General features: G+C 36.5%; 1 protein-coding gene across 1 annotated transcript in view; it reads left to right on the forward strand.

Moving 5' to 3' along the window:
• Positions 1–14,425, forward strand: part of LOC109389533 (liprin-alpha-2-like) — a 49,202-nt gene that overhangs the window by 21,458 nt on the left and 13,319 nt on the right. The window lies entirely within an intron of this gene.

Consider the following 14,425-nt stretch of genomic DNA (forward strand, 5'->3'; position numbering starts at 1 on the left):
GGGGGGCGGTTATAGAACCATGGATGGACCATGGCCATTGCTTTAAATACATTATGGCATGTAATGATTACCACAATCCTTTGAGTTGGGTTAAAAACTAGTACACTAATACCTTGGTTTGCGAGCATAATTCGTTCCGGAAAGAAACTACTAGTATTGCAAGATATCACTTGTTTACCAAGTTAAAATGTATTAGAAATGTTTGCTCCTCTTGCGGAATACTCACAAACCACATTACTCGCAATCCAAGGTTTTACTGTGCTCTGTTGAATCCATGGAAATGAATGGAAGTGTGGAAAAGGTAAATAGATACAGGCAAAGGTGGAACCTACCCAAAAACAGCCAATAAGAGGCTGGGAAGGAGCAATAAAAGATGTGAGACTCAAGTGAGTCAAGAGCCTTTAAAAGCAAAATTAAATACGGGGGTGGAGGGGGGAGAGAGAGAGAGAGAGAGAGAGAGAGAGAGAGAGAGAGAGAGAGAGAGAGACAGCAGAGTTTTAAGTGTAGGGATTGGAGGTGGTCACCAGTGACAAATGTTTCATGAAGGCATGTAGGATTATATCTAATATGAGGTGATCAGACTTACCATTCAGAGGTCACTGAAAATGTTTGCAAAGACAGTGTTAAACTGTAATGAAAGGAGAATGAATAGCTGTGATGTAAAGAATTTGAGTCAATTAGAAATTTTAAAATAGAAGATGTTGAATAATAATCGGATGAGAAGATTGACAACTAAGAGAGGAGGGTAGGGCCGGATGAGTGGCTCAGTTGGTTAAGATCTCGCTCAAGAGTTTGAGCTCTGAGCAACAGTGGTTTGAGTCCAGCCCAAGCTGAGCAGCCGCTGAGCTACCAACAGGTAGCAGGATGGCTCAGCTTAAAAAAAAAAAAAAAAGAGAGGAGGGTAAAAGCTGAATAAGTAGGCAATAATGCAGCGGTTCTCAACCTTCCTAATGCCACGACCCCTTAACACAGTTCCTCATGTTGTGGTCATGTGACCCCCCAACCATAAAATTATTTTTGTTACTACTCTATAACTGTAATTTTGCTACTGTTATGAATCGTAATGTAAATATCTTTTTGTTTTCGGATGGTCTTAGGCAACCCCTGTGAAAGGGTCATTCGGCCCACAGGTTGAGAACCACTGCAATAATGAGAAATAGCCTGTTGAAAATGCTTACAGCCAATGGGAAGAAAGAAGGGAGAAACAAAGCAGGGCAACACAGAGGATAAGCATGGTTTCAAGATCAATCATAAGTAGTAGAAGGCTTCCTCAGAGAAATGGAAGAAGGAGAACAGAAATGTAGTGTAGAGATGATTGAAGATTTTGATTGGGAGAGGAAAGACAGGAATTTTATGAAAGTGAGTCTATCCCAAGGAAACAGGGGTGATCTGCTGAGGGAGGTGGAGCAGAGTTATTTTTTATGAGCTTAAAGAGACTGAGAATAAGATAATATAGAATATGGCAAGGAGCCAATAAAACTATGCAGGGAAATTTTAGTGTGGGATGGTAGACCCAGGGGAGGTTTTCATTAAGTTACCCTGGTAAATTAAACAAAGCCAATTTCCACAGCACTTACCAGCTAAAACAGTTAGAATTCTATTACAGTATTTCCTTATCAAAATCTATGAAGTTCTGTTATTCATAATAATTTGAAAGGAAGAGATACAAATATGGAATTAAAATTCTCTCAGATGACTTTGATCACTTGGAATAAATCCAGAGGTGAAACATTTTCCTAAAATTTAACAGGAGTAAAAATCAGGTAGCTTTTGAAATCCATAAGTAACAGCTATATTTAAATAGTTAGAAATAAATTGAATAGCTGACAATGATCCAGAAAATCATGTGGAAAGTGAGACAGTTGTTGAACAGTACTTTTTAAAGGAATTTGTCTTGGGGTGACTGATAGCAATACTCATATTGAAGTTATTAAATTATTTCAGAATCCTAAAATAGATATAATTTATCTGATAGACCTTTTGGCAGTAACTCATTTTTTAGCTTTTTTAATTCTCTCTTTCCCAGTTCTATGAGATAAAAGCAGATTTAATATTTTATGCCTATCACTATCTTTATAAAAACAATTAATCTTATGACCGACCAATTTTCCTTATGTTTGTGCATACTACTTATCCTAGTTTAGCTTATTAGCTTATTTTCATCATTAGTAAATATATTAAACTATTTTCATTATTAGTAAATATCATCACCAACTTTGAATTAACATTCTAACAAAAGTCAAATACAAGTTTTTTGTTTGATTGGCATTTATAGCAAGTCACCATGGCTAAACTTACCATAAAATAGGATTTGTTTAATGACAACAGTGTTTGCAGCTCTAAAGTCATATGCCTTGAAGACAACATAAAACTCTCTGATGTAGTAATGTTCTTAGCTTGCCTACAAACCATTATGAGTTTCCAATGGACCCATTTAGTGGGAACCTATTCTGCCCGTTTGAATTGTATCATTTTGGGGTACAAATTTGTAGAATTCTTAATTAATTTTATTTCATGGGAGAGTTTAATGATAGTTGAATGATGTCCTTTTTTTGCTTTATACTGGTAAACTCGAATTTTCAGTATTGTCAAACTGGCAATTATTCACAAATGCTTACGGTTCCTTATTAAAAATCTAGATTATTTTTTATGTAAAGATAAGTGTAGAAACTAAATTACGTAAGTTATTATCATCAATAGAAAAGGTCTTCTTTGCTGTTGATAATTGTACTGTTCCGATAAAAAGAATCTTTCCCAAATAAAAGGAAGTGAAGATGTCTTATGACAACTATGTTAAATCCAAACAATGAAAAGAGAGCTAAAGAAATTGCTGTTTGCTGCTTCCACTATTTTTACTATTTCCAAAATCTGTGTGAAGCAATTGTTTAAAATACAGGTTAAAATTGTCTCCTGTTGTGTGAGACATTTGAAGTCTGTTTGCAATCTTTTCAGACTCTCTTTTCTGCTTTGAATAAATCTCTTCTTTGATGAAAGCATAGGGTTTGTTTTTCTTGGGGTAGCAGACATGGTTGTTTTATCTTTGCACATGGAGATTTGAATTACTTTTTTTCTCTATTAATAGCAAGATCATGCTTGATATTAATGCTGTGATCATAAGCATCATAATAAATTGACCCATTTTATTTGACCCATGTGTTACTAGAGTATTCTTATGAGAAAGATTATTTATCTTTTTAAAAAATTAAATGGAATACATTTTAATGAGTTAGTGACAGACAAGGTGTAAAGTAAAAAAAAAAAAATACTTAACTGGAAGTCAAAAAATTCCAGTTTGAGTCTTGAAGTAAAAAAATTCCAGTTTGAGTCCATTCTCTATCACTTACTAATTATGTAACCCCTGGCAATTTATTTAACCTCTTTGCACCTCAGTTTTCTCAAATTTTGTACTGGCCTATCTTTCAAAGAATTCAGGATATTTAGATGAAATAATATACAAAAAAAAATGTTGTAAACTTGAATCTCTAAAGTTGTATTGCTATCATTATGCTCAAAGGACAATATGAGCCAGTTATTAGTTGAGCCGATAAAAACTCTTTTCTGTTGACAATTTGAACGTGGTGATAAAATAGCATCATTTTATATCCAGGACTAAATTTAACAAATAGTGTACTTTATTTGTTCTTAGGAAGAATCTGTAGCACTACATGAATTTTACCAATGACATTGCAATTCACTTACTTATGCAATTGGTAAAAATAATAGCATCTACCATTTGGGGAGGAGATTATCATGTTCCTGGCATCATGCTATGCACTATGCAACCCCCAAACACACACATTCACACACACACTTTTCAGTTAATTATCAATTAACTTATGAGAAAAATGTAATTATTGCTAGCATTTTGCAAATGAGGAAACAGAGGCTTAGAGGAACTAAGCGAAATGTTTTTCATGTTATTCTAGTCAGCGAGAATCCAAAGCCAGGATACCTGATTCCAAATTTGAGTATTTAACAGTAGTCACTAGGCTGCCTGGTCTTTCTCTAAATAAGAAAATTTCTTTATGGATGAAAACTGTGTTTCTAAGTCAACAATTTATCTTCTACCAGTTATTTAAATTAATGATTACATCTTTATATTTGTTATATATTTCTGTGGATTATTTCAAGGTTCATACCTTCATTATATTGACAGAGATAAAATTGGTGTTAACTAAATTAATAAACATGTATTAAATCAATTACCATATTTCCCCATGTATAAGACGCACCGTTTTTCGAAAAATTTGGGATCTAAAAACTGGGTGCGTATTATACAGTGGTTGTAGATTTTTTTACTTGCATTTCCCGCAAGTGATGAGGAGTTGTATGAATTTTATGATGAATAAAACTTGAGTTCAATAACTTTATGTAATACACTTTTTTCAAATTTCGGGCTCCAAAATTAAGGTGTGTCTTATACATGGGGAAATATGGTTGTTACTTTAGCGTGCCTTTAAACTGCCAAATATTAAGTTGGAATTAAACATTTAACTCTGTAGAGAAAATACCATATATCACCTCTTATATGCAGTTATTTGGATAAATTACTGGATTTTAAACCTTACATCTAAATGTTTTCCTGTGGTATAGATCTCATTATCAGTGACTGACTAGTTTTCTGAAGTAAATGATATCAGAGCATTATATTGGTTCTTATGTTTTCAGTGTAGAAAATGTGAGACCTCAAGTTATATTAAACAAAACCAGAGGACTTCTATAGCATTTCTTTATTTCCATTTCATTTTTGGAAGGAAAGAACACGGATCTCAAATGTTGAGAAATTTGGAAGTTCCAAATAGGCGAACTTCTGGGACACAAAAAGGAAATGGATGAGCAAAAAGGATGTGTGAATTGCTTTAATCTATTTTGTTTTTGTTTTTTTAAAAAAATAGTAATTTGATTGCTCATTATTTTACGTTTTAAAAATGTAGTAGCAGAAAACATCACAAATTTGATCAGCTGAGATCTGTCATATACTATTTATTTGTCTTAGCCTTTTGGGGGCTGCTGTAACAAACCACCACAGACTCGGTAGCTAAAACAACAAACATTTATCTCTCACAATTCCGGAAGCTAGGAAGTCAAATGTAAAGATGCTGGTAAATTCCATGTCTGGTGAGAGCCTGCTTCCTGGTTCACAGATATGGCCTTATCACTGTGTCTTCACAGGGCAGAATGAGCAAGAGACACCTCTGGGGTCTCTTTTATAAGGACACTTAATCCCATTGATGTAGGCTCCACCCTCAGGACCTCCTCACATCCCAAAGGCTTCACCTCTTATTACTGTCACATTAGGGGTTAGGATCCAACATATGAATACTGGGGGGACAGAGATATTCAATCCATAACACCATTACCAGTCCTGAGCCAACCTGCAGTCTGAGGGCACAATCCTTTACAGGACTGGCCTCACTTCTGACACTAACTACAAGTTTAAGGGGTCCGGAAATCTATGCTCAGGTTCTATAATTCACTAGAAAGATTCCTAAAACTCAATGAAAGCTACTACACTCACAGTTATGGCTTATAAAGGGAAATGATACTGATCAAAAGTAGCCAAAAAAAGCAATACACATGGCGGAGTCTACAAGGGTTTCAAGCACTAGACTCCTATTGTCCTCAGGAGGTATTTTCCTCCTCGAGCTGCTGCGTGGTGATACACACAGAGTACTGCCAACCTGGGGAGCTCACTCAAGCTTTCAGCTTCCCATGTTTTTACTGAGGCTTCATTACAGAAACATCATTGATTGTTTGTACATGTGGTTGATGTCAGCCTCCAGGTCAAGATGCAAAGCCTCCTAAGAGATACGGTAGATCTTCCTGGCATAACTAGCCTCTAAGATAAGACCATTAAGGATCGCCAGCTCCGTTCTAAATCCATTGTGGCCAGACCTCGCCCTAAACAAAAATACTGCAAGTAGGTATGATACAGATTTCTTCCCAAAAGCCGAGGGCAAAGGCCAGACCTCTCTTTGGGCAAAGCCAGATTCTTTTCTACACAGCTGTAAATCTTCTTAACTGTCTGTTTTAATTGAATGTTTTTCTTTTTTAATAAAAACTTGTTTTGAGACTATCTCCTTATTTAATAATATGTTCATAAAACCAATATGTTATTTTCAATACAGAGAGCACTATAATTAGGAAATGAGGAGGAAAAACCTGTAAGTAAACTCATAATATGTATTGAGGAAGTTTTATAAAATCAGTTTTAAGAAAAAGTGAAGGGGAAGGGGGTTGGGAGATGGAGAAGGAAAAATACAGTTTTTTAAGAGCAAAATGCAATATAGTCAGATAATAGTGTCATTATAAATATTTCTGGGGCACCTGTTTTTTTTTGTTTTTTTTTTTTTAGCTGAGCCATCCTGCTACCTATTGGTAGCTTAGCGGCTGCTCAGCTCGGGCTGGCATCGAACCGCTGTTGCTCAGAGCTCAAACTCTTGAGCGAGCTCTTAACCAACTGAGCCACTCGGCCGGCCCCTGGGGCACCTGTTTTTGAGCTTCTGGGCTGGGCCAAGCACTCGTTAAGTGCTGCTTTTCCACACTCCCAGGCAGCTTCGACCACTTAGCTCCCCTCACCTTCAGGTTACGGATCCTCACACCGTGAACTAACTGCTATTAACAGTGAGAATCAATGAGATCCTGCTATTGCCTCATCACTTTATAAGGCAGGAAGTACTGTCACCATGTTAAAAATGCAGAAAACATGATTCTAAAGCTTGAAGCAACTCACCTGAAATCCACAGCTAGGGAATGACTGAGCAACTGCCCTTTTCTTGGGTCTATTCATTTCTTTGAATCTTTCTCGTTTAAATCTCTTCACAAGGTTTTGGTTATTATCCACTGATTCCCGGAAGTGCAGCTATCATCTGTCCAAGGGGTTGATGGATTTTCACCCTCACTGATATTTCCGATGCATCCAGAACAAAAGGGCTAGAGGAGGAAAAGAAGTTAATATTTCAGTATTAGAAGTACAGTGGATTGTACTTCTGAAGCTTTGTTGTCCTTTTTAAAAAATTCTTCCTGATGTGTAGCCTGTCACCAAGAGGAGACATAGATAGAGGGGCAGTATGTCATTGTGTAATAGTTCTCAGTCCTGCCTGCACACCAACATCACCGGTAAAGCATTTGAAAAAATAAAAATATATTCAGAAATTCTGACTCATCATTAGCATGATGTCTGGCTATCTGCACTTGAAAAAGAAAAGAAAAAGTTATATAACTGATTCTGATTTGAGCCTGTAGTGATGAACTAGAAGGGGGGGCATAGTAGAGAAAAATCATGGTCAGACATCGTTCGGCTCTCTCGCCTGCCATTTCTAATCTATGTGATTTAAATAAGTCAGTTAACATTTTAAATGTGTGAATATCTCTCAATAAATATAGATGAGATCAAAACCTACCTCTAAGTGTATTGCATTAACAAATTGAGATCATGCAAAGTAAAAAAAATCTAGCACAATGAACATAACAATCACTCAAAATATGATAAATATCATGCTAATAATCAAAATGGTCTTGATGATTCTTCTCTAATGAAAATAATTTGGGAGACATAGAACTTTTCCCATGAAAGGGCAATTAAGATATCATGCAAGTGTCAGGAGCATCTACCCAAGGCTAGTTAGAAATCAGGGATACGGTTTGGAAAGTAACTAAGTTTCACCAGAAAATTTTCTTTACAAGTGAAATTAACATGCTCAAAACACTTTTCAGGTATCAAACACAAGATTCAGGAGTGACACATTTAAGCGCCATGTGGAATCACCTATGAATGCAGGACTAGGCCTGGATTTGCTACAGGAGGATACTGGTGATGTAAATGTTTAGACCAACTTACACTCTGGTCCTAGTTCCTGACTTTAGTCATTAGATCGCAACCCTATTCTCCTAGAGATGCTGATATACAGCCCATGCATGACTGAGCTAACACCCAACCCTGAGTCACCTTGCCTTACTAGTTATTTGTGGTAAAATATTAAGCTCCACCTGTCTATCATGACCACCTCATTGCAAAACCCCCAGCCCAACATGGTGCTCAGACCAAGGTTCTCAGTTATCTTTGCACACTTGTAACCATGGTGGCAGAAAAGTTACTGGTTACTGAATTTACTGCTGAGGGCCATGCTCCCTTGAAATTTAAGAAAGTGCATTCCATTTATATCAGTTACTTCACAAAGAGAGTGCATAATCTTAGACACACTTCCTGTAACAGCAAACGTAACTAATTTTATCTGTACATAAACTCAATATGGTGCTTCTAAAATATGCAGCTGGTTCTAAATCATAAAATCCATGTGTGCAACTTGTTTTTATCCATCCTTACTGATAGAGTTTATCTCAATTTTTATTGGCTCAACACACACACACACACACACACACACACATTTCTATCTTTGGGTTGAAGTGCCTGCCACAGTTGTCACCACTTGTGGCCAGCAGGATCTGGAAGGGAATCAAAAGACATGTAGAGATAACCTTTAGAAGCATGATAAGGAAGTAGCACAAATGATTTTTGCTTATATGCTATTGAACAAAACTTGGCCTCACAATCATTCTAAGCAATAAAGAAGACTAGCAAGTACAATCTCTATTTTGGTCTCCATATTCGGGAGCTCTATTGTTAAAGAATGAGAGAACGGATATTAAAGTGCAACAGGTAGCATCTAGAACACACAGAATATAAAGAATGTTTGGAAATTGTTAGTAAATTCAATAAAGCCATATAAAAATACATACACAAATATTAGTAGCATTCCCACACCAGCAGTAAATATAAATGAAAAGTAACAAAACCAAAATAATAACAACTGAAGACCATGAAAAATAATCAAAGCTAGATGTAAGGATAATTTAAGACCTTATTTATATTTAACAGAAATAATATTCATTCAACAAACATTTATTAAAACAACATGAATAACTAACACAAAGTACCTACAACATGAGAGGCCCTCTTCTAAATATTTTATACCTTTTAACTCATTTGGTCTTCACTTTAGTAACCTTTGAGACCTGGTATAACAAATGTCATCATTTACAGAGGGAGACGGAGAGGGAGGAAACTAAGGCACAGAGAGGTTAAATAACTTAAGTCCACACTGTCAAAAAGTTGAACCAGAACTCTACTTCACAGCTCATACCCTTAATCAGTACTCTGTGGTATCTACTGGACAGGTATCAAGCACTGTTTGGGGCTTTGAGGACATTATCAGCAACCAAGTCAGAGGTAATATCAGCCCTCAGAGAGCTTGTATTGGAAACATAAATTTAATAATAATTTTAGGTAGTGATAAATTCTGTGAAACAAATTACATAGAGCTATGGATAGAGAATATTGCAAATATAATCCACACTTAGTTTTAAAGTTCTTTCTGTGTTCTCTTAGTTCTTACTTTCATAACATTATTAACCAATGTCATCCAAAATAATCCTACATAGACACAAGTATACAAACGAGTGTATGAAAAAATACATTCAGGGGCCGGCCGAGTGGCGCGTTGGTTAAGAGCTGGCTTGGGACGCCAGAGGACCCTGGTTCGGATCCCACCTATGAGGGCCAGTGACACTGCCCTCCACAGCTAAGATGCTGAACAACAGCTCAACCTGGAGCTGGGCTGCCGTGAGTCGCCGGCGATAGCGTAGGCTGCAGCCCCTGTGGCAGTGGGTTGCCATGGGCTACCGTGTGTAGCCAGCAGCCAGCGTGAGTGGCCAGCAGCCTCAGTGAGCGGCCGTCCAGAAGCCGGCGACTGATCTCCCTCGCCCGGGAAGAACGCAATGATGGTGCCAACTTGGGCCAGTGAAGCAACGTCCTCCACAACTAGACTGAAGAACAAAACAACAGCAACTTGTCTGTTCCCCTTCCCCCAATTCCCCAATTAAAAAAAAATACATCCAGGGATATGATATCCTGTGTTTCTACTGATTTAACTGAAATTAGAACCAATGTGTTCATGTGAATAGAGAACACAAATCTAAAGATCAGGAAGTGGAATCATAGTACTGACATTCACTGGACCTATTTGAACAGTTTTGTTTTGGTTTTGGTTTTGGTTTTCAAGAGATGGATATGAACTATTACACCGGGGATCAGCAAACTTTTCTTTAAAGAGACATCTAGTGAATATTTTAGGCACGGTGGGCCATATGGCGTCTGTCATAACTAGTCTACCATTATAGACCGAAGGCAATCATAGACAATTATGTAACAAATGAGCTTGACCATATTCCAATAAAAATGAATTTATGGACACTGGAAATTAAATTTCTTATAAGTTTTATGTGTCACAAAGTATTATCCTTCTTTTGATTTTTCTCAGTCATTCAAAAAAAGAGGAAAACTTTTGTATTTGAAGAATTCATACATGTTGGTCCTCAAACTGAAAGGTGGTATAAGGGTTACCTGGAAGTATATTAAAATTCAGATTCATTAAAATGGAGTCCACATTTTTAACAAGTATCATAGGTGCTTTTGATGCACATGATTTTGAACTGCTAATAAGAACCCTGACCTAAATATAACATACACATAGAACATATAACCCATCAACTGGAGATGTCAAAGCAGTGAGATAAGTATCTCCATAGAAATAAGAAGTAGCGAAAGAATTTGAAATATTCTATGAAAAGTGGATGGTAAGAAGTAGTTAGAAGTTAGTGGGGACAACTAGGGGGAAAGTGGCAAGTATAAAACCCTCATTCTATATAAAATATTTCATTGGGTGCTGTGGATATATTCTGCCCTGCATGGAAAAGAAGGCTGAAGACAAGAAACAAAAGGAGCCAAGACACTGAACACTGCAGCTGTGATCTCCACCAGGGGGAGTTAGTTTCTCCTTAAGTGGCTCTCCCATTGGCTAACTCTGTGACTACAGGCAATTCCTTTCTATCATCTTTGCCTCAGCTAGCCCTATGCTAATAATAGAACTTATCTTGGAAGGTTGCTGTGAGGTTTAAATGAGTTTAATACATGCAACTTGCTTAAAACAGTGATTGGCAGAGTGTATCTTTCAGTAAAGTTTACTGTTATTGATGTTGATCTTTATAGCCATGGTGCTAACTACTTTTAAAGATGAATGAACTGAAATTTACAGAGGTGGAGTGTGTGTCCCCCAGTAGGACTGACTAGGTGGTAGTTTATTAGAGCCGGGAAGAGATTTATCTTTCATTCTCTGTAAACTTCATTTACCCATAAAGAAAGGATAAAGACCACACAAATTCTGGCCTCTTGCAATTCTGACATTTTGTAATATGTACATATTTAAAAATCACATAAAAAAATTGGAATGCATACAAAAGAATATAACATGTGATCAATACTGTTAAAACCCAAGCAAATGGATTACTTTTAAAGGAACTGTTCAGAATAACGGGTTTAGTGTGCTTCTTTGCTTATTTTTAAGATAGGAACTAAATGGATAAATCCTTTTTGTTGTCCTGGTTCACTTTTTTATAAGCAAGAATGACTAATGGATATTGTTTCTGCCTTGCACATTTTCTCAAGTACTTTTCAAGCATTTTGAAATGCTTTTTTTTCCCCTTAAGACTGTTTCCATTAGCATACAGAGCTAAAAAAGAATTGTTCCAAGACACAGCGTATAATTTTGTCACTTCTGCCATGACTGGAAAAGAAAAAAAAACCAGAAAACTCAAGTGTGCACTTACAGTGTTAGTCATGCCTGGCTGAGGAGGTCAAATCTCATGGTGTCAAAACAGGAATCTAGTCCATCTTCAGCGAGATTAATTTTTTTATTTTTCATGTGCTTGTTGGCCATCTCTTTTTTAAGAGTATATACAAAATTGCACATACTCTATGTATACCTTTCGATGAGTTCGGACGTAGGCATATACTCCTTACACCATCACCACAATCAAGGTACTGAACATATCCATCCCTTCCTAAAATGTCCTTGTGTTCGTTTGTTGGTTGTGTTGTTGTTGTTTGTTTTTGTGGTAGAAATACTTAATATGATATCTATCCTCTTAACACGCTTTTAAGTGCACAAGACCATATTGTTAACTGTAGGTGCTATGCTGTACAGCGGGTCTCAGGAACTTATTCATCTGAACCTGAACCTTTATGCCCACTGAGCAACAACTCTTTGCTCCCCCCTCCACAGAACCCCCCTGAGTGCACGATCTCAGAAGCTAAGTAGAGTGGGGCACGGTTAGTACTCAGGTCAGAAAGATTAACTTTAATGTGACATTTTTGAAAAGTGAAATATTTGTTGATGGAAACATAGTGTGCTTGGATTATAAAAGTGGAATTTTCATTCTAAAACTTTCAAACATTCCTAACGGCAGAGGAACCGGACTTAAATATGACAGAGACATGATTAGTATTATGTAGATTTATCTTTATTAATTTAATCAGTATATGCTCGAAACATTTTAGTACTTCTTAGAATACATAAAGTAACTAAAGTAGAAACTTATTCATGTCTTAACATTTTTCATAAAAACCATTTATTGAGACTTGGAGACAGATACTCTTATTCACAGAGGATACTGTACTTGATGTTCTGAACTGATTACGTCTAGACCCATCGGACTGTTTAGTTTACTGTGACTCTCTTCTCTGCATTACTTGGTCTCCTTATTTTCGCTTTTCTTTTTTTCTTTTATTTGTAAGGGGTGGGATAATTACTGCAGTCAGTTGTCTTCCTGCTCTTAGCTGAAGGCCAAGTCAAATTAGAGGGTTAGGGCCCTAGAGGGAGTAATTGTGGGGAGTATCGTGAAGGAAGCCTCTGTTCAATGCCAGGATGTTCTTTATAATAATCATTGCCTTTAATAGGTCCCATTTACTTTTTCACTGTGAGACATGTTAAAAGATAAACTAAATCATATTAAAATGTTAAGTTTATTTGAGCAGAACTTGATTCACATCGAGCAGAGTCAAACCAGAAGCAGTCCTAACCACGACTCCGTGATAGGAGCCGGGGAAAACACTTACATAGGTTCCCCCACTATCTGAATGGAGAGCATCCCTATGAGACCCTCCCTATGCTGAAATGGCATAAAGCCGAGTATCCCCCCCACTTTCCAACAGTTCACTTTTAGGAAAGACCTACATTAATACATGTAACCAAAAGGGATCTGAAGAGAATTGTCACTTTTACGAAAAAAGCTGTTACATACTTTTCTTTTTTAAATTTTTTATTGTAGTTGGCATACAATATCTATATTAGCTTCAGGTGTTCAATGTAGTGATTTGACATTTATATACCTTACTATGTGATCAAAAAGCTGTTATCATACTAATGTAGATCTTTCATAAAAGTGTAATGGCCTAATGCAAACATTCAGAAAGGGTGGGGGGGAGGAGTGAAACTTGTATAGAGAGAGTGCAGAGGCAAAGGAAGGACATAGTTTGCCTACAGATTAAAGCCTAGTTGACTATTTGTGATTGGTTGCCCTTAGCATTTTGATTCTGTACACTTGAGGAATATCGGCTTAGATTTTGGTTTGCTTATGTAGGTTGCCCTGGCATTAAAGCTACCTCAGTCTAATGGCCTTCTTGTTTAATTAATTTGACAGATACCTACTTTATATTTTAAACAGAATTTTGCTGTTTTCTTTAGGAAGGGGAGAAGTTCTTAGCTGTGGCATCTCCTGGGTAATGGAGATTATAATGTATTTCTTTCATGAAATTCAAAACTTTCAATTATACCAACATTCTCATCACTCAATGCTGAATTATTACAGTTGTTTTATACTTGGTATTGCACCTCTTGGTGTCATTTTTCTTTTTTTTTTTTTTTACCTGAATGAATATTCTCCACCCTTTCTCATTTATTGATTTTCTTATTTATATTTTAAATTGAGGCTTGCATTCTTGCAATAATAAATGTAATTTGGTAAGAATGCATTTTTCTATTACTGATAGTTTTGGAAAAATTTTTAAGATTTTGTTTTTTTGTTTTTGCTTCCTGGATTCTTATACTTGACCACATTAACAGCTTCCTTGGTCATTTTAATTACTATTCTTCCATCTTATGCCTCTCTCAGCTGCTAACATACTACAATAGCAGTCCTGGGCCTAAATAATATCCACCTAATTCTTCTGTCCAATTTAAGTTGTTTTGTATTCTCTGTAGCCATTTGTATGCCTCTAATAAAAATGCCAGCATTTGAATTTGTTATCACTTTAAATATTAATAAAGTTTTAATAGTGGAAATAAATGAAATAACCAAGTATCAAAACATATAATGATTATAATACTGATTAAATGAACAGAATAGAGTTTGGTAGAGAGTTGTAATTTATATTAGAATTACATATAAATAGCTATGTTAAAAATACAGCTGTTGTTGGGCAGGCCAAGTGGCGCGATGGTTAAGAACTGGCTCTGGACGCCAGAGGGCCCCGGTTCGGATCCCACATATGAGGGCCAGTGACACTGCCCTCTACAGCTAAGATGCTGAA

This window comes from Hipposideros armiger, unplaced genomic scaffold (assembly GCF_001890085.2).
Source record: "Hipposideros armiger isolate ML-2016 unplaced genomic scaffold, ASM189008v1 scaffold_237, whole genome shotgun sequence".
NCBI classification, from domain to species: Eukaryota; Metazoa; Chordata; class Mammalia; order Chiroptera; family Hipposideridae; genus Hipposideros; species Hipposideros armiger.